Source organism: Parasteatoda tepidariorum, chromosome X1, assembly GCF_043381705.1.
Source record: "Parasteatoda tepidariorum isolate YZ-2023 chromosome X1, CAS_Ptep_4.0, whole genome shotgun sequence".
Taxonomy (NCBI): domain Eukaryota; kingdom Metazoa; phylum Arthropoda; class Arachnida; order Araneae; family Theridiidae; genus Parasteatoda; species Parasteatoda tepidariorum.
The window spans coordinates 79,908,668-79,929,659 of record NC_092214.1 but is presented as its reverse complement, the minus strand read 5'-3'; the positions used below and the strand labels follow the sequence as shown (position 1 = coordinate 79,929,659).

Below are 20,992 nucleotides of genomic sequence, written 5' to 3'. Positions count from 1 at the left end.
TGAAATATAAAAAAATATGAAAATTATGAAATATTCAGGAAAATGTGGTCCCTCTCTGCCCTGTTATCCTGAACATCAGCCCCGCCTGGGCTATGCTGTTCACTGTTCAGCAATAATCGAAAAACTGAGTCTCTTTCGACTTAAAAGGAATGGTGGTGGAGCGGGGAAGTTGTGGCGCTGAGGGATGAAAGACTGAGTTCTCCTCCCCATCCTCCACATATATATTAACGCATTGCATGCTGGGAACATTTTCAATAATTTTCCAAGAAATTATAATTCAGCTTTTACAAATTAAATTTGTAGAAGTCGTGGGAAAGATTTTAATAACAGTGGAGCAAATTTGATGCTTTAGCTACATTATCAATTAGAAAAAAGGCGTGAAACCAAAATAATTTTGCTATTACTTTTAAAATTTTTGCATGATCACACATGGTATGGTCAAGCATTGGTTATATGATCACACATTTCGTATGGAGAACGCACGTTTTCATTAACATAACTTCGCGTAACCCTTAGACAACGTTTAAATGTCTATTTCAAATTTCGATATAAAAAATTAAATTTATATTATAAAAGGATTTAATGCATAAACATTCTAATTTAAAAAAGATTTTAATTTAAAAAAAAACCCGCTCGCAAAAATCTTTAAAATGGTGAAAAAAATTATGTTTTTGTCTCTGCTTGGACCAGATAAAATACTTTATTTCCACGTGCATAATTTGAAGACTGAAATTTAATTGAAGTGTTGAATACTTTTTCCAAAAAATATTATTAACTAGGAGGCTTCTCCCCCTGCTCGCTGGATGTGTGTGTGTGTGTGTGTGTGTGTGGTGTTGTAGAGGAATAAACAGTTTTTTCGAAGATTGAAATATTGAAATATTTAATAATAAAATGAATTTACATATATGATGAAATTTGAAAAGTTTACGAAAAATATGAGATGTTTAGGAGAATATGGGCCGTCTGCCCTGTTTTCGCAAACATCAGCCCCGGCTGAACTATGAAGTTAATTCTTTCAGCAACAAACGAAGACTGTTTCTCTCGATTAAAAAAAGGAATGGTGGCGGGGAAGCTGTGGCGCTGGAATAATGGCGGCAGAAGAAAGAATGAGAGGCAGTTCTTTTCCTCATTCTCCACACTCGGACATCTTGACTTTTTGCGTCCTCACAAGCATGAATGAGTTTCCTGAAATAATAAAAAAAAAGAAAGCAGTATCTAATTTTACATAAGCATAGATTTATATTTTTTGATGATGCTGATTATGAAGTCCAAGGCTTCAGGAAATCTACTGCAGTGGATGTGATGCTTTTCCCCTCAAGGCCAGGGATTTTTTGGACGTCATAACGGCCTTTAGGTTTCACAGCCGTCACCTGGTAGGATCCAAGATATTTTTTTCTTAATTTAAGTCCAGTTCCGAATTGAGTCCGTTTTATAGCAACTAAGTCTCCTTGTTTGTAGATGTTTAGTTTTTTTCTACACTTGTTAAAGTTCTCCTGTTGCACTTTCAGTATATTCTCTCGCGCTTTTTCTCGTAGCTCGTTTCTTTCACTCATTATAAAATTCTCATATTCATTGTTCTAGATTTCTTTGATGTGCAGGTCAAGATTGTTTTTTAGTTTTACACCAGTTAACAACTCTAATTGCGTAAAGTTTGTGCTTCTTGACACGGTATTATTAATGATTGTTTGCACTGATGGGACAAATTTATACCACTTTTCAGGGTCATTTAAGGATAAAATGGGGATTCTGTGTATTATTTCTACCTGTCCATTTCCTCCACTTACACCTCTTGTGATTTCATAATGTTCGATGTTTTCATTAACACAATACGTTTCAAAGTCTTTTGAGGTAAAAGCTGTCAGTTAGGATTCTTCTCGGGTTACCAAAAATAATTTGTTGTGTTGTCAATTTTGTGATTGCTTTTTGTGCTGTTGTTGATTTGGTGGGGTAAAGTCACACGAACGTAGTAAATCCGTCTACTACAGTTAATATGCGCTTATAACTTTTATTAGTGGATGGCAAGGGATCTATATAATCTACATGATAAGTATCGAGGAGAATATTATCTTTTGGGATGGGGTTAAGAAATCCTTCTTCTTTCCCTAACTTTCTATTACATAAAATACACTTAACGCAATTAGCAATAATTTTCTCGGTTTTATCTCCACGTTTTTGAATATAGAACTCCTGCTTAAGTATTTCTTCGGTTTTATTAATACCGTAATGACCTTTGTTATTTACTTCACGAATAATTTCATTTTCGAGTGTTTGGGGAGCAATTAATAATTCTCGACATTTTTCTATTCGATATAAAATTCCGTTTTTTATTAAGTATTCGTTATCGTCATTTGTTTCTACGTGTTCTTTTAATGATTTAATTAATTCGTATTTTTCCTAAGCGGCAGCGATTTTTGCTGTAACTTCACTAAGTGCTCGAGTAACCACTAACACTGTGTCTCTAGAAAGGGCATCCACATGGGACATATGATTTAAACCTTAATGCAAAATTTCATAGTCAAATTCTTCTAGTTGTAAAGCTCATCGCGCTATTTTGGGGGTTATTTCTTTTTTATTTATTGCTTGGGGAAACGCAGCGCAGTCTGTGCAAATTTTAAAATTTGTACCTAACAAGTACGACCTAAATTTTTTAATGCTTCTATTATGGCTAAAACTTCTAATTCATAGCTTGAAAGTTTTTCTTGTTGAGGTGAAGTTTTACGACTAAAATAATGTATGGGATGAAATTTTTCATCATCGCCCTGCTGCATTAAAATTGCTCCAAATCCTTTACTGCTATCATAAGTACACTATCCCTGACGAAAAATGTGTAAAACTGGTTTTTGACTCAAAATGTCTTTTAATTTCTGGAATGCTTCCATTTGTTCTTGACCAAAATAGAATTTCGCTTCCTTTCTTAACAAATCACTCAAGGGTTTTAAATTTTAGAATAGTTGTAAATAAATTTTCGGAAATAAGAAGTAAGTCCTAAAATACTTTGCACTTGTTTAACCGATTTAGGGATGGGGAAATTTCGAACAGCAGCGGTTTTAGAAGCAGACGGTTTTAAAGAAATAACCTCAAAACTCTATTTCGTTCATTAAAAATTCACATTTCTTAAAATTAAATTCAACTCCGCATTCTGACGCTACTTTAAACACACGTTTAAGTTTTTCGAGGTTTTCCTCTTGAGTTTCCGACGTTACAATTATATCATCGAAGCTATAATTTCAATGTATAATTTCAATGTCAAATCTTTAAACACCCTGTTTATATATCTTTGAAAAACATTTGGTGATGTACTGAATCCGAAAGGGGCCTTAAGAAATTCATATTGCGAATTATCTGTTGAGAATGCTAAATATTTCGTACATTCTGGTTTTGCGGGAACACTGAAGAACGTATCTCGGATATCAAGCTTACTATAACACGAAGCGTTTGACATAGAGTCCGTCACTGTCTCTATAAGGGATATCGGATGCTTAACTTCAACTAATTTTTTATTAAGTTTGCGAAAATTAATGCATAAATCGAAAATCACCGGAATTTTTTCGACAAACTACAATTGGAGAATTAAATTCTGAGCACGACTCTCTAAGTTGTATTTGTAAATCAACAAAGTCCTGTTCTATTTTTGCTAACCTACGCGGTTTCAAACTTATGGGTTGTTCACCTGTTAGTATTACATTTAATTCAACATCTGTGGTTTTTAATTGGATAGGGGAATAATTATTTATTAATTCTATCAGCTGAGGCTTTAAACACTGTTTCACATGACTCAAATCAATATCATTAATACTTAACGCATCTTCTAAATGCCCTAACGGAGTAGAAAAATGTTTTGCTTCAGATTTGCTTTGGGAAAAAGAGCCATAAATTGCCTGAAATGAGCATTCGGGTTTTAAAGTGGAACTTCTTCTTATTCTATTGTTTTGGGAAATTACGCAATATCAAACGAAGAAGGATTGTGATTGTTTATGTTACTCGGGAGCTGAAAAGCCATCCTATTAGTTTCAGTTTGGATTCGCGCATAATTTATGTGCCTAATACTTTCGACATTTACTTCCTGGTTGGATTTTGAGATCTGAATTTCGTTATTAAAGAAAGTAAAGTTCAAATTTTTTAATACATTAAAACCTAAAATTATTTCATTTGTCAAATTTTCCAATACATAAAAATCAACAGGTATTAATTTTTATCTAAGGTAATTTCACTATGAAAGAAACCTATTGGTTCTATTGGGTGATTTCCGTTAATTCCCGTTATTTTTACATTATGAAAACTTAAACTGGGGCTGTTAATTTTTTCATACAATTGTTTAGAAATAAGACATAGGTCACTCCCTGTATTTATTAAATATTGACATTCTTTACAAAGTATTTGAACTCTTTCAATGGGTTTGTTATTTTCAATTCTAGTGACATAAGAAACTTTGGCTTCGGTATTTAAATTAACGTTACAGTTCTTAGCGGTATGTCCAAATTGTGAACAAATTCTGCATTTGACATCCTCTCTTTTGTATTTACACTCAGTACTTTTGTGACTGTAGTTTAAACAGTTATAACACTTTAAATAATTAGAGTGATTAGCATTATGATTAGAATTACCAACATAAAATTGATCATTTCCTTGAACGTTTTGAGCATGAATGACTGGTGAATTAGGATTATTTCTAGAATCTCTAATGGGGAAATATACACGCGATGTATTCTTATTATCCCTAACTTATTATTCTTATTATCTTATTATCTGGTTTGTATATGAAATCTCGCACATATTTACTCGTTCTTTTTTAATATGGGATCACGCAGTTCCATAGTTATCGAATTTAGATGTCAGTTCTTGAACATCTTTTATTATCGGTAATTCATCTAACACATTGTCTCTAATTTCGTTCGGAATTTTGGTCTTGATTTGGTCAACGATCATTAAATTTTGAAGTTCACCAAAGGATTTAACTTCCATAGTTTTTAAATATTCTTCGAAATAAGTGGTAATTTTAAATTCGAAATCTCTCCAGATGTTGTAGTTTCTTTTTTTGCGTTACAAAATTTATTTTTTAGTTGTTCTGATGCCAACTTAAATCGGTTTAATAAAAGTTTCTTTACATAATCAAAATCATTAGAAAATTAATCGGGTTCACGTGCTATTAAATTAGCTATATTAAGAGGAAGTAATCCTACTAAAAAATTAACCCAATCTTCCTTTGGTATTTTAGCTCTACTTATTTGTATTTCGAACAATGACAAATAAATTGCAATATCTGAACCGCTTTCGTATTTATTAAGAAATCTTAGCATTTCTGTATTCGCTGTTTCCGCTTTAGGTAAATTAGTTGCTATTTTACTTTCAAATTCTAGTTTCTTTAAATTATATTCATGTTCTTCTTTTTCTAGCTTTTCATAATTCTCCCTTTCAAAAATTATTGTTGTTAAAAAATTTTTTCACTAGTTCCTCATCACAATTTTCCGATTCCGTGAACTAATTGTGGCACTTTTGCGTTTTCTGGTGCATTTAATTCTAGTTAGCAAAGTAAATTAATCAAGTCAATTTTTCAGGCTCTACTGAGACAGGCCATTTTAAAAATACTCACAGGTTTTGTAGAAGTCTCCTCGCAGTTTCGTTGAATCACGAATTCACAGTTCAGGTGCATCGGCCTCACAGCTTGGCTATAGCCCGGTTAGAGCCCACATAATTTTGTGGTGTTGTAGAGGAATAAACAGTTTTTTCGATGGTTGAAATATCTAATAATGAAATGAAATTTGAACAGTTTATAGAAAATATGAAATGTTTAGGAAAACATGGGCCGTTTGCCCTGTTATCATAAGCAAGAATATGGGCTGTCAGCCCCTTTTTCACAAACATCAGCCCCGGCTGGGCTATGGAGTTAAATCTTTCAGCAACAAACGAAGACTGTTTCTCTCGATTAAAAAAAGGAATGGTGGTGGAGCGGGGAAGTTGTGGCGCTGGAATGATGGTGGCAGAAGAAGGGATGAGAGGCAGTTCTTTTCCTCATTCTCCACACACACACATATAAATTAATTTCAATATTCATCTGTAATTATTATAAAATTTGGTATGAATTAATGCATGTAAGCTATTTTAACGCTATTTTTAACAACGTGAGAAATAACGATTTTTGGTCAATTTAGGAATTGGTAAAGGGGCGGTGTGAGCTTGGCTCTAGCTTTTATCCATCAATCTTCTTATAACCCTATATTGAATGTATAATCTGTACTGTGCCAAACCTATATGCCAAAGTATTTGGCGTTGTTTAAATAAAAACATTTCTAGGAAGCCATTTACTGGATTTTTGTTGCGTGGGGGATTTCATATTTTATCATCATGAAAATTTTAATTACAGGTAATTCTAATTAACTAAAGATTTATATAGCATTAGTGCATGTTTTGTAGCAGTATATAAAAAAATTACATGAAATTTAAAAAAGATTAGTGAGTTTTATTAAATTTCTGTACATACTGCGTTTTAGAATTTAAATTACATAGTTCGTTTATTTTTATATGTAAAATTTATGTATTTTAAGAAAATCGTAATAAAAAATTTTTTTTATCAAAGTTTTTCTCTGCTTTCTTAGAAATCCTTTGTTTGAACTGTCAAAAATGTGTGAAGCAGTTTAGTTATGAAATTTCATTTAGTTAAATTACATGATTTATATTTATTTTAGTGACATAATAAAAAGGTATATTTTTCTTCTAGGAAGTATATTGCTAGTTAAAATTTATTTTTTCCAAACAGCTTAGTATTGAATTTTTTTAAAAATAGTGAAGAGTTCTTTGATCATGTTTAAAATAATTTGTTTCAATTTTATAGTAAACTTATCCAAAAAAAATTCTAAACCGAAATCTGTGAGAAATTTGAAATTGAATTTTTTCATTTAATTAACTTCTCAAACTAATTGCATTTTCTATATCTATAATTGTATTTTTTGACACTTAATGTTTAAGTTTAAATGGACAATGTAAAGCAAACCTTTCATATTTCTTCTGTCTCTTCATAAAATACTAACGAATAAAATACTTTTATTCTTTTTACTAGGTGATTCCCTGGTGAAGTAATTACTTAAATGTTGAATGAAAATAGGATATCGATGTTGTTTGCACACCCTAGAATCAATGTGGACAAATTAAGTGTGCAGTTGCCAAGGGGCGATTATGATTCTGTCTTAATTCATGTTGGTAAGTTAAAATCTAATTTTTTTGCATATTTAATGATTATGTATCTTATTTAAACTGCTTGTTGGCATTGTTTGTATCTTGTGTAACTATTCTAATTCAGATACTGAATTTTTCTTTTTTAATATTACTTATGGTTGTGCTATTAAATAATAATTTATTTTGCTTATCTTAAAAATAAAGGTACTAATGATGTGCAAATATGTACAATGTCCAACTTAAAAAAAACTGGCTTTTGTGGCTAATAGGGGAGATTTCGTATGGTGATCTGAGGTAGAATAAGTGCCAAGTCTTGGCAACTTCGGGACAGCCAGTCGCCAGGAACTAAAAAAAAAAACTCACAGAAGGGGACGAACTCGAAAGGTATAATTCGTAACTACCCCAGGCAACTATCTACATGTTTTTTTTCTAATTTGAAAGTTTAAAATCTATTTAGCACCTTGGCGATTGTAGTTGGCGCGCCAGATTACAATACGGAAATATTCCTGAGTTGTTGTTCTTGAACGAAGAGTTGAGAAATTTCTTTCGCTGCAAGATCAGAGTAAGCATCAACATTTTGTTAATTTTGAGAACGTCACTATAAAACGATTCAATGATGTAATGAAAACTTTATGAATTTTACTTGGGCTAATGTTCTGTTAATCAGCTTTATCTGCAGATGAATGTATTAGTTAAGATCGCATTCATTTAAACTGCCAGAGCCATATTCAACTGGCAGACATCTTTGAAGAATGCCTAGCGAAGTTGCTAAAAAGGATGTGTATTTATACACAACTTTATATTCTAATTTCATGAAAATCTTGTCTTGACATTTAGCCAGATCATCAGAACTCAGCCCATACTAACAAAAAAGAGTAGTCACAGAACTGCAACAGGCTTAGTATTCTGATGCTGTGAAGAAAAATATTCAGAATGTATTCAGTACAGAGTGTTTTTTTTCTAATATTCTTATTCGTACTACTTTACACAATGCAGAAAAATGTTTAGATGCAATGGAATATTTTATGACTGGTTCTGCCCTTGAGAGACAGAGGGAAGATAGTTTAGAGCATTGTCCCTGAATTATAAATACTCTTTCACTTTATATGTCTTTGGGAAAATATACTAAATGAATAATCAACTGTTTCAAAATAGCAATTGGTATATTGTTCAACACTAAAGATAAAAATTTTTCGATCGCACGGAGATTAATCTAATTCTCTTCTTAGTTAGCTTAAATGGAATGTAGATTCAACAGAAGCCAATACGAGTGTCTCAGTTAGTATCTTTCTCTATTATTACTATAGCGTTTTTTATTTTGATTATTAGAAGAATTGTATATTATTAGCAGTGTCATTTTACCTTAATTGTTGTGAGTTTTTTCCCAACTGTATTGTTATAGTACAATTTGTTTACTGTTAGTACAGCATTGTTTGCAAATTATTTAAAATAATTAAAGTCAGAATGAATTAATTATATTTTAATGTTTATCAGTATTTTGTCTTTAATCAAACCCTGGTTAAGAAAAAGACAGTGTCTCACCAGCTAGTATATTCCTCTTTTATTAGTAAAATTAATAATCTATTTATTTTTTTATATTGATTATTTTTCAAAAAATTCATTCCTTTTGTTTTATCAGTGGCATTTATTGCATTCTAAATAAAACTAATTTAATTTTTGATCTAGATACTAATAAGTTTAGAAAATTAATTTATGATTTTATTCCTGAAAAAGGTTTAAAAAACAATATTTAATCGACATTTACAGGCTCATCATTGAAAGTCAGCGTGGGTATATGGTACAGCGTGGGTACAACATGCACATTCCACTATCAGTCATGGACCTGTTCGCCTTTAAGGAGCCTGCGTGGCTAATAAAGTAACTTTTAAAAACAATGTTAAATGATATTTTGTGTAATATTTTTACTGTGAAGATAAAATATAAATTTAATAAACTTGTTTATCATAATTAATTTAGAATAAAAGTGCTCATTACATTTTCTAAAATGTTAAGAATTTTTTTAAGGTCATTTTTAAACAAAAATCCCAAGTTAATTTTATAAAATGAACAGTTTTGACAAATGGCTGCTTAAAGCACGGCAATCATATTAATAATTACGTGCGAAAATTAAATTTTACCCAGTTAATCAAAATCCTAACAAACAAAAACGGAAAACAAAAATACCATAAATTATAAGTCATAATTAAAAAACTACTATACTAATTTGGACAAAACAATACTATACTTTAATACGAAACAGAAAACAGAGCAAAACGGCCATTGTTTTAATAAAATAATAATAATTTCAAACTATTGAAGCTAAAATTTAAGTCTTTTTTCTCTCTGAATATGAAAATATTAGTTCCAAATTCTACTATTTTTAATAAACAAAATTTGCAAGTGTTTCATTTTATGTATTGAAATAAAAGAGAAATTTGAAAGATTTTAAAAATCAAATTAGTAAATAGAGAAAATAAACATAAGTTAACGAGCTTTGGTGGATAATATATTAATTATCCAATGACAGATAATGTATTTAAAATTCTCTGAATAACTTGGAAGTCGCTGATTTGTGATATTTTTTTCTCGGAAAATTAAGAATGTGAGAACTTTTCCTTCACATTCATCAAAGCTTTTCTTGACTCTTGAAACCCCTTCCCAACAAAACGAACCTTCATGTTTTTGTAACAAGAGAAATTATTAAAAGAGCTGTTTCAACAAGAAGTTTAAGCAATCAATTTTTTTGTCGTTGCACCTGCTTGTTCCTGTCATTAAAGTTAGTATAAACGCCAGTGAAAAAAATGCAAAAAGTGACATAGACTCAGGGCACCAAAACGAATATATTTCAAGCGAAAATAAGATTTTCTCATGGCGCTTACAAAAGAGATGACGCATTTCTCATCAGTGGGCAGTAACGAAGGGACTAAGGCTTACAGGCACCTGCAGTTCATAATAAAGAATATATATAATGTCAAACTCCTGTTTGGAATGTGAATATTTTTTTTTACTCATGTTCAGACCTTTTGAAGAAAAACCCCTTTGATATTTTCCACCGACTTCAAATGGTTTTAAAAGAGCTACCGTGTTTTCACAAAAGAAGCATTAGTAACTGACATTTTCAAAATTTCAGGAGATCTTTCATTAATTATTAAATTTAATAACTTGAATAAATTGCTCCTTTTCCTGTTTCAGCTCTCTTCTGATTTTCATCGCTACTATTTGTCCAAGTACGATGACAAATTGAAATTGCTATTTCTATGAATAATGATTGATAAATAGGATATGTATGGAAATTGTATAAAATTGTTTAAAGCAGCTCAATGTTTTATTAATAAATAACTCATCTATAAATTTATAATACATTGGTTATTAAAAAAAAAAGAATTGGTAAATTGGTTATTAAGAAAAAAAGAAAATAAATTTGTTAATAAAGCACTGGTAGAATTATTTTTTTAATAATGAATAGTGAGAAAAACTATGCAGGTTACATTAAAATACGAGTAAGGAAACGTAATTTAATCAAAGAAACTTAGATAATTTCAGATGATTTGATGGGTGCCCATAAAAATCATCGTTTATAGTTTTAAATTTCATCCTAGTTGCGGTAACTTGCTTTCAGTTAAAAAAAAAAGGTAAAAAATAAATAATAAAAATTAAAATAAATAATAAAAAAAATTTCTTCTTTTTTTCCTTTGTATTTAAAAAATAGCAACCGATTGAGTAAAGAGAATCATTTTAAGTAAGAAAGAAATATCCATGCGAATCTTAGAAAAGTTATTGAATCAGATTAAATAAGTCTCCTACTGGTGGCTGAGTCAGCCAATCTGATATACTTCCCATACAAACTATAATCGAAGCTACTCGCCCTAAAATGCCCTCTGGTTTCCATAGCACCAGACTACCGCAGACTTAGTGGCGGGTAGAGTACCTATCTTAGACAAACAGTATGCAATCCTTTATTAGATTCACTATTTGAAGAGTTGTGTTTTTACCTACTTAACCATTGGTTGAAATCTTAACAAAGTATCTTGATTGCAATATTAATTTGAAGCAACTTGTTCTCTTCTAGCTTTTGCCTGGATTCTACTGATGATTCATATTTGTCCCGGTTAATAGTCTCACAGCATTGTCTGCTCAAAGCTTTTCTGTGAGATATGTTTACCAGGACCTGATGTTTCAACAATGGTGTATGCAGATTCTCATTTAGTTTGAAGAAAATCTCTGTGCCGTAACAAGATAACATTTCAGTCATTGATTTTCACTATGTATTAAATATAATTGTATATTTTTAAATTCATAAAAATAAATGAACTCTTTATTTTCCACCACGGTTGTCAGTTATTCATATAATTGAAGTCTTAAATTGGATTCTGACCCACTGCAGAATTTTTAGGAAACATGATTTCTATTTTTCCATCTAGAGAAATGCTTCTATTTTACAACTGACTAAGCAGACAATAGTTACAAAGAAGACCTTTAACTGCTCCTTTTCTCAGGACAGGATGTTGCCACTAGTTGTGATCACATCTGCACCTTATATAATTGCACCTGTAAGCACCTTCATAGAGTCAAGCTGGCTGCCATACTCTTTGTCTATATATTGTGTAGGAACAAAAAGAAATATACATGCTTCAAATTCTCAGATCCAATTTGATTTTGTTTTCTTCCTGTTTTATACTTTTTACATATGCTGTACTCTTATCACTAAAAAATGTCTTAACACCATGTCTTTTTCTGCATAAAAAGTCAAATATTTCATACGCGGCTCACTTCCAAACAATTTAACTAATATGCAGTTATTTAAATCTTAGCGAAACAGTTATTTATAATTGAAACTTATTTAATTTACAAAATCATTAATACATTTTTGAATATGAATCAAAAAAAGATTTTTCCAAACTAATTATTTTGAATTTTATATTTCAGTAAAATATATAATTCCGTAATCTAACAAATATTTTTTATCAGCTGTTTGACTTTTTATTTTTAAAGAGAGAATACCAAANATATAGATTCTTACTAGGAATTTAAAGGCCAGCGAAAAAAAAAAGAGGGACAGCGGTTAATAAAACTAAAGTAATTTTCTACGCTTCTCTTAAGCAAATTACTACCACTTTCCCATTAATTTTGCCTTTCATTGCAAAATAATTTTTTATTTTAATTATCGTTGTTTTTAAATTATTTACTTATACCGAAACACATTTTGACAGACGTAACAAATTAAATACGTGATTTCAGGTAACTTTAGAGATAATTTGGTGACATAGTGTTACTACGTAATTTTTTTTCACTGTTATTGTTGTTTACGTCGCACTAAAGCTGCTCAATAAATAAAGCTGCTCAATATTTGCAACCGTCTGGGAAACATTCCTGAAAATTATCTGAAGACATGCCATCACAATTTTGAACTCTACAGAGGTGAGTCTCCCTTCGCTTCGATAGACCGACGACATGCGCATGAAGTCTAGTACTTCGGTATAACATTTTAGCGAGAACCAATACCGCACACTCTCGGTCCCTTCACAGATTGATTCAAGTAGTTTTTTACCCGCACGCTGACAGCGGCCAGTGATGCTCGACTTCGGTGATCTACTGGGAACATGTCAACAAGCAGTCAATTGCGGAACAGTTGTTGATTGAAATTATGACATAGCGGGGAAAAAAATAAATAAAGTAGGCGCAATAACTCTTTTTTTTAATTATTAAATAGAGCTATAAAGTATTAATGATGTTATCTTTAAGATTTTTGAGGAAACTATGGCTAAGACTTAACCTGTGAACCCCGCTTAGAGGAATACCATCAGTTCCAGCCAAATCTATGCAATTAGGTGGGTTATTCGATTAAAAGGGGAGTGCAATATTCTATCTTAAATTTTAAATTTCGTTTTAATGGTATTTAATGCAAAGTATAGCGTTCTGATTAAATAAACTTATGATCAATATACAATCAATATCAATAATGATCAATATACAATCAATGATCAATAAACAATTTCGATTAATAGCATCTGTGTTAGTATCATAAAATATAAATGTCATTTAAAGTTACATAAAAATAAATCCTTATTAGTGAAAAGTATAATATAGGTACTGAAATATTATTTGATCCCTACCGAAAAAATGAGTATTTTAGTTTGGGATTTTTTAAAATATATCGTTTCCCAGATTCATTGTTTTTATCCCCCTGATTAATCCAAATCCATCCTTTTCTCGCTCAACTTGCAACTAACTTAGAGTTATTCACCGGATAAAGCAATAATTAGTCTTACTTAAGAGAAAGACACACTGTATACTGATGTGTTATGTTTTTTGAAACTTTTTCTTATCGAAGCTAATAGCGCACCAGGAGGGGACCACAAGTCTTGACTACAAAACAAATCACTCTGCACCTTCTTTTTTTACATTCTAAATGATGTGTAAGTGAAGTATAGTTCGTCTAAAGTAAGAACTCCCCTAGACATTCGTCTGAACCCGTGACTATGACAACGAGGTATAACTATTTCAAATAAGGGTGTGGGTCACTATTTAGGACAGGTTTTGGGCGAGAGAAAGGGAATCTTTTTCTTCGCATTGCCCTAAAGTGAAGAGAAGCTACCCTCCCTGAAAAGGGATTTTCTTGTTTCCTTAGCAGCAGACTGCCTCAGACTATGTGTCGGGGGGAGTTCTTAAAGTAGACAAACTATAAGTCAAAGAGGGGAAAAACACTCTTCGCTCACTTAAATGTATAACTAGCAGCAAGATTTGATTTTTTTTCAATTTTACCCCTGACATCTGCTTAGACCAACTAATGAACAGGAAGACCCTTTTGAAATGATCACCTATTGTATCCTTATCTTAACTGAAACCGATGGTTAAGGGTTTTGTATAACCTAGGTACATGTTCAGGGCTTGGAGGAAAGAAAAAAAAAGAAAGGAAAAACAAGTGAGTGCGAGAAAAAAGGCCATATAGCCTCTAACATAATTGGACATAAATAGGAGAACAGTTTTTAAGTTATCCTGAGTTAAAGCTAATTTTTTTTCCTTCGCCGCAATTTAGTTAAGCTTTTGCAGGGACTCTCTCCCCCTCCCTGTAAATATATATATATATATATATANACAGACTCAAAACTTTAGAGTTTCTTTCCCTTCACCTAGTTTAATATCATTTTTTTTTTGTTAGTTATTGTCGCTAAGAGACTCTATTTAAAATATTAAAATTTAAATTTAAAGTTCCGTTAACGTATTGACTTATCCATATCCACTCATAGTCCTATCCCCTTAAAGATATTTTCTTTCCAAAAGCAGTTTTCTTTCCAAGTTCAAAATGAAGATAAAACAAAAGAAAATTATAGACATATAAAAAAAGGGGGGGGAATAATAAATGAAAAAAAATATGTACTGATTAAAAAAAAAGAAAAAAAAGGACGAAATTTTTCTTAAAAAAACCGGAAAATAAAAGATATAATCTCTTCATCAGCCCACACGATTATATCCGCAAAAAAGAGTGCTTTCTGATGTTGCATCAATATAGCCAAGCAAAATATATTAATACAATAGAGTGAGGAGCACTCAAAAATAATTTTTTGTCAAAAATTACAACAAATAAAATAGAACACAATAAGTAAAAATAACACGTAAAAACAGAAAATAAAATAAAATAAAAAGAAAAAACAGTATAAAACAAAGACTATAAAGCAAGTAGCGAAATCAGATGTACTTACATAAACGGGAAATTTTTCAAGAGTGATTTAAAAATATTTTCGCAACTAGATTGCCAGATTACAAAATATGAAAACAAAAGCGTAAATTGAGTGTAACTAGAGGAATTTAAAGAGCCGTTCTTACTGCATTGCTGAACTGATTTGTTTTGCTGTGCATTGATTTGTTAGTTACCAAGGATGGGCCCGAAATGGATGTGCGCAAGGTAATATTATACTGGATAACTTTGAAAGTTGACCATAAATAATTTCAGAAAATAAATAAATATTTATTTAAGAAAAAATATAAAATAGAAAACAGAAACATAAATTGCCTGTTTGGCAAATAATTTCATACACGAATTTGCTCGAAATGGATTTGCACATGGAAAAATTATATAAATTATGAAAGAAAAAAATTTTAGTAGATAATTTTAACACGGATTTGCCCGAAAATGATTTGTACATGGAAAAATTAATAAAGAAATTTTTAGTAAATAATTTTACCCACGGATTTGCCCGAAATGGATTTGCACATGGAAAAAGTATAAAAATTAACAAAGAAAAATTATTTTTGTAGATAATTTTAGCCACGGATTTTCCCGAAATGGATTTGCACATGGAATAATTGTATAAATTAATAAAGAAATTTTTAGTTAATAATTTTACCCACGGAAAAATTATAAAGATAAAGAAAGAAAAATTTTTTAGTAGATAATTTCAGCCACGGATTGGCCTGAAAAGGATTTGCACATTGAAAAATTATAAAAATTAGCAAAGGAAATTTTTAGTAAAGGAATTTTTTAGTAAATAATTTTGACCACGGATTTGCCCTAAATGGATTTGCACTTGGAAAAATTATACAAATTAACAAAGAAATTATTTAGTAAATAATTTTGGCAACGGATTTTCCCGAAATGGATTTGCACATGGGAAAATTATATAAATTAACAAAGTAAATGTTTAGTAAATATATCCACAAAATATACGATTAATTCAAAGATTTCATGTAAAATTTTATTACTTTAGTTGGGTATCCAATCTCTTTTATCAAATTTTGAAGGAGTTTATCGATTTGTCTTTTGGAAAAATAAATATTACTACATATTATTTTAATTCTGTTCATTTCTTTAAAAGTGGTATTTAAATAGATGCTCCTAGAAACATTAGAATTCCAAGTAATTAGTTTATTAATATAAAAGTTAAAATCATTTCTTTATCGTAAAATCAACAAAGCAGATATTTTCACCTTTTATAATACCCAAATCCAAAAAATTGAAATTAATATCACCATCATGATTACGAAGCAAGATTAATTTTTCAGGGTAAATATTATTTAATAAAATCGTAAAATCTTGAAAATTAAAGATAATTAAGTGATCAATATATCTAAAAACAAATTTAATACTAAGAGTATAATTTTTTTTCATAATAGTGCGAAAGTAAGTTAGCTAAGAGAGATGAATAATTAGATCCTTGTGGTATTCCATCAATTTGAAGAAAAATATCCTTTCCATTGTAAAGATAATTATTAAAAAGACAAAAATTAATCTGAATTTCGCAATAATCAAAATCGCAACAAAGGATATTTTTAAAATCACAGTAACAATTCAAAAGGACATCTTTTAGTTTAGAAAAGGGATTGCTATTGAAAAGATCCCGGAAATCAAAAGTCGCAATAGAATTAATTTTATTATGTTTAATGATATCTGAAATCGGTTGATTATTAGTGATAATCCAAGAGAAACCTTCTTTAGAAATATTGCTCATAATTTTGTTTAAGTAGTTAGAGAAAATGGTGCCAGGTTTAGTTAGATAAGTATTAGATCTACATGTGATAGTTCTAAATTTTACAGGAATTTTATGAAATTAAGGACTGATAATTAAGTAAGGAAATTGTATATTGCTAATTTTAATTTTTAATCTCTTATAAAAAGCTAAAATTCTTTTAATGACAATATTATTATTGAATTCACTAAGTTTAAAATTTTTCCTACATTTAAATTCCGTATTTAAAAGTTCAGTATAGAATTTTTTACAGAATATAGCATAATTATTGTTAGCTTTGTCTATGGGAGTAATTAAAAATTTTTTTTGAAGTTGCTTAATTGATTGAACAATATTAGAAAAATTTGTTAGATTGTTACTTTTATTTAAATTATCCTTATTATTGAAATCAAAGTTTTTAAAGTAATAATAAACACCCCATTTCCATTCTGTTAGCATACCTAAAAGTAAAGAGAATCTATCTGATATCTTTAAACAAAAACTATTGAGATCATTAAGAAAAGTATTTTAGAATTTTATTGATTGATATATGGTAAATAGGTCTAAATTTTGTGCCTTTTATCTTTAAATTCCTAAGTACCAAGTTTTCCATAATATTTAAATTACCAGTAATAATATGCTTATGATGTTTATCAACAAAATCAAAATATTTCTCTTCCTCACAGTGACATTCATAATCGGATATATTAATACTCCCTAAATGTTTGCTTATATCATTATAACTTAATATAGTTCTACCAAGAGATTTATTATATTTAAAACTTTTTATTATGTTAAAATCTCTTAATGGAAATAAAGCTTTAAAATTTTCAGAAGTGTTGCGAAATTTCTTCTTATCGAAAATAGGATTTTGAAAGTTAATAACGAAATATAAATTATCCAAACTTTTCTTTTTATTTGGCGAAATTTTGCCCATTTTGGCTTTTATAAGATCGAAACAAAGAATCTTGAAATGTAAATTAATAAAAGAAAAGTTAGTAATAAGATCCTAGAACTTATATACATCATAATTCTTAAGGGAGAAGACAAAATCTTAATTTACCCAATAAGCCAATTAAAGACTTTGTCTTCTACCTTAAGAACTATGATGATATAAGTTCTACGATCGATTATGTAGTAATATTTATTTATCCAAAAAACAAATCGATAAACTCTTTCAAAATTTGATAAGAAACAATGGATACCTAACCAAAGTAATAAAATTCTATATAAAATCATTGAATTAATCCTATATTTTTGTGGATATATTTACTAAAAATTTTCTTTGTTAATTTATATAATTTTCCCATGTGCATTTCGGGTAAATCCATTGCCAAACTGATTTATTAAATAATTTCTTTGGTAATTTGGATAATTTTTCCATGTGCAAATCCATTTCGGGCAAATACGTGGTCAAAATTATTTTCTGAAAAATTTCCTTTGCTAATTTATATAATTTTTCCATGTGCCAATTATCTACTCAATTTTTCCTATTATCTACTAAAAAAATTTTTCTTTGGTAATTTTTATAATTACCAAACTTATTTACAAACTTATTACTCCGTGGGTAAACTTATTTACTAAAAATTTCTTTATTAATTTATACAATTTTTCCATTTGAAAATCCTTTTCGGTCAAATCCGTGAGCAAAATTATTTACTAAAAATTTCTTTATTAATTTTTCCATGTGCGAATTATCCAGTATAATATTACCTTGTGCACATCCGTTTCGGGGCTATCCTTGGTAACAAACAAATCAATGCACAGCACAACAAATCACTTCAGCAATGCAGTAAGAACGGCACTTTAAATTCCTCTAATTACACTTAATTTGCGCTTTTTTTTGTAATCTGGCGATCTTGTCGCGAAAATATTTTTAAATCATTCTTGAACAATTTCCCGTTTATGTAAGTACATCTGATTTCGCTACTCGCTTTAGATTTTTTGTTTCATACTGTTTTTTCTCTTTATTTTATTTTATTTTCTGTTTTTACGTGTTATATTTACTTATTGTGTACTATTTTATTTGTTGTAATTTTTGTAAAAATTTTTTTTTGAGTGCTCCTCACACTATTGTATTAATATATTTTGCTTTGGCCATATTGATACAATATCAGAAAGCACTCTTATTTGCGGATATAATCGTGTGGGCGGATGAGAAGATTATATCTTTCATTTTCCGGTTTTTCTAAAAAAATTTCATCCTTTTTTTTTTTTTTAATCAGTAGTTCGTTATTTTCTTTTTCATTACTATTCCCCTCCCCCCTTTTTCATATGTCTATAATTTTCCTTTGTTTTATCTTCATTTTGAACTTATCTAATGAGTTCTGTTTACTTGCAGCTTATGCGCAATAAATGAAACTTATTGTTTTTCTTAACTTTCTTCGTGTTTTCTTGTATATATTTCTTTTGCTGTATATATATATATATATATATATATATATATATTACCTACCAGGCTATTCTGGCCTTTCTTAGGTAGATTTTATTTTCATTTTATATCCGTCGTAGAACAGCTGACCCTATTTTCGGGTTTACGACTACTAATGTTTAACTCCGTAGCCTTGCAATTTTATAATTAAGAACTGGAAGGTTCCACCCCTTGTTCACTTTACTGATTAACCATCGTGGTTGCTTCTCATTAATCATTGCGGATTAAGAGAAAAAACGGTTTATTTCCATTTTTTTCTCTCCATAAATTACGATTGATTACATTTTGATGACTAAATTTAGACAAATCAATAAAATTGGTTATGTTATGGTTAGGTTAGTTCGCAATTACCAATCAAAAAAATTGGTACATCCCGTAGAGTTAATACTCAGTGAAGATGGGCTCAAGGGTAAGAGAATTCGTCTCCGAATGAGGTGAACCAGATTCGAATCCCAATAATGGCTGGTGATACAAATTCCGCACCAACCACAGTGCTGATGTAAAATATTCTCGACGGTAAACGGATTATGGGATTTCGTGGTTTTTTTCTTCATGTAACGCAAATGCGGGTTAGTTCCAATGGAAATTTCTCATGACACTTGATCCAAGAGTGTCTTCTAGATTGGGTTCAAAATTACAAGACGACGGTGTTGAACATTGGTAGACGTAAACCCAAAATTGGGTCGGCTGTTCAGCGACGATTATGAAATAAAATAAAAACCCTTCAATCACAATATGTTTTAGCCCTATTTTTTTAATCTTTTTTGAGCGTCAGATTTAACGCTTTTAAATATCATTACTTAAATTGCATAACATGTTTGAGTTTGGATAGAGTTCGATGACTGCATTCAAATCATCCAACTCCAGTCATTGTTTACGAAACTGGTTATCATAATAATTTCAACTAAAAGGTTTCAAATTAAACAGGGCATTCCATAAAGTTCAACCTTAATGCATATTTTTAAATACCGAACGAGTACACACATTAAGGATCATAAATTAATAATTAGGCAAGGAAAAAAAATATGAAAATTTAACGAATCATGACTGATAAAGGTAGGATTGACTGAAAACTTGTGATTACTAGAGAAAACAAAACTTTGAAGGCGATTAAAACTTAACACGTTCGTGTGTCATCGGCCATTCAAACTGGGTTTCTATTTTTCATACCGCCTATTTAACAATTAATTTAACTGATTCGATGACGTTTTTCTCCTCTTGGAAATATCAATTTGCAGCTTTTACAACGTGGTAGATGTAATTACAGAACACCCTATATGATATACAGCATTTTACGTGATTATTAATTAGGTAATTTTTACCATCAAATTTAAATTTTAATAAGATAAATAGTTTTTTTTAATAGCTAAAATTTAAATATATAATTTTTTAACTTCTTGTAATTACTACGTCTCTTTAACTATTCAAAATTATGTTGAAAAATTATGATGTTAAGCATGATATAAAATGTTTTAAACCTTTTTATAATCATTAATGAATAAAACACAAATAATATTTAATTTTTAAAGGAACTGCAAAATTAGTTTTGAACAAATGAATTTTACTGTAATGTGAAAATATTTTTAAATTCTTGAATTTAACTTCATAGATACGACGGAAATGCGAATTGTCATAGCATTTGTGCTCAGATTTTAGATCACTCTTTTGACTGAGCTATTGCAAAAAGTTGCACATATTTTACGAAAAAAACAACAACTTAGTGTTCAAACGATATTGAGGAGCATTTAGAATGTCGAAGGCACTCCAAAAAAAAAGCAAATAAATAAAATTCTGCTGTTTTTATCCCTGTGTTTCATAGTAGGTTTATCAGGCATGTTGCGAATATTGATGAGCCTTCTTAGAGTTCTTAATATATTTTACGTTTGGAGCAGTATAGTCGATTCTGGTAATGCTGTCATTAAACTATAAATGAAATTTCATCTAGAAG

At 29.9% G+C, this 20,992-nt stretch overlaps 1 long non-coding RNA gene across 1 annotated transcript in view; it reads left to right on the top strand.

Annotated features, from left to right (window-relative positions):
• Nucleotides 1–11,495, top strand: part of LOC139427076 (uncharacterized) — a 17,910-nt gene extending 6,415 nt beyond the window's left edge. Inside the window, exons 2-4 of the long non-coding RNA XR_011638244.1 lie at nt 7,055–7,194; nt 8,938–9,048; nt 11,240–11,495. This is a non-coding gene — a long non-coding RNA (uncharacterized lncRNA). The remainder of the gene's footprint in view (nt 1–7,054; nt 7,195–8,937; nt 9,049–11,239) is intronic.
• Nucleotides 11,496–20,992: the final 9,497 nt, after the last annotated feature.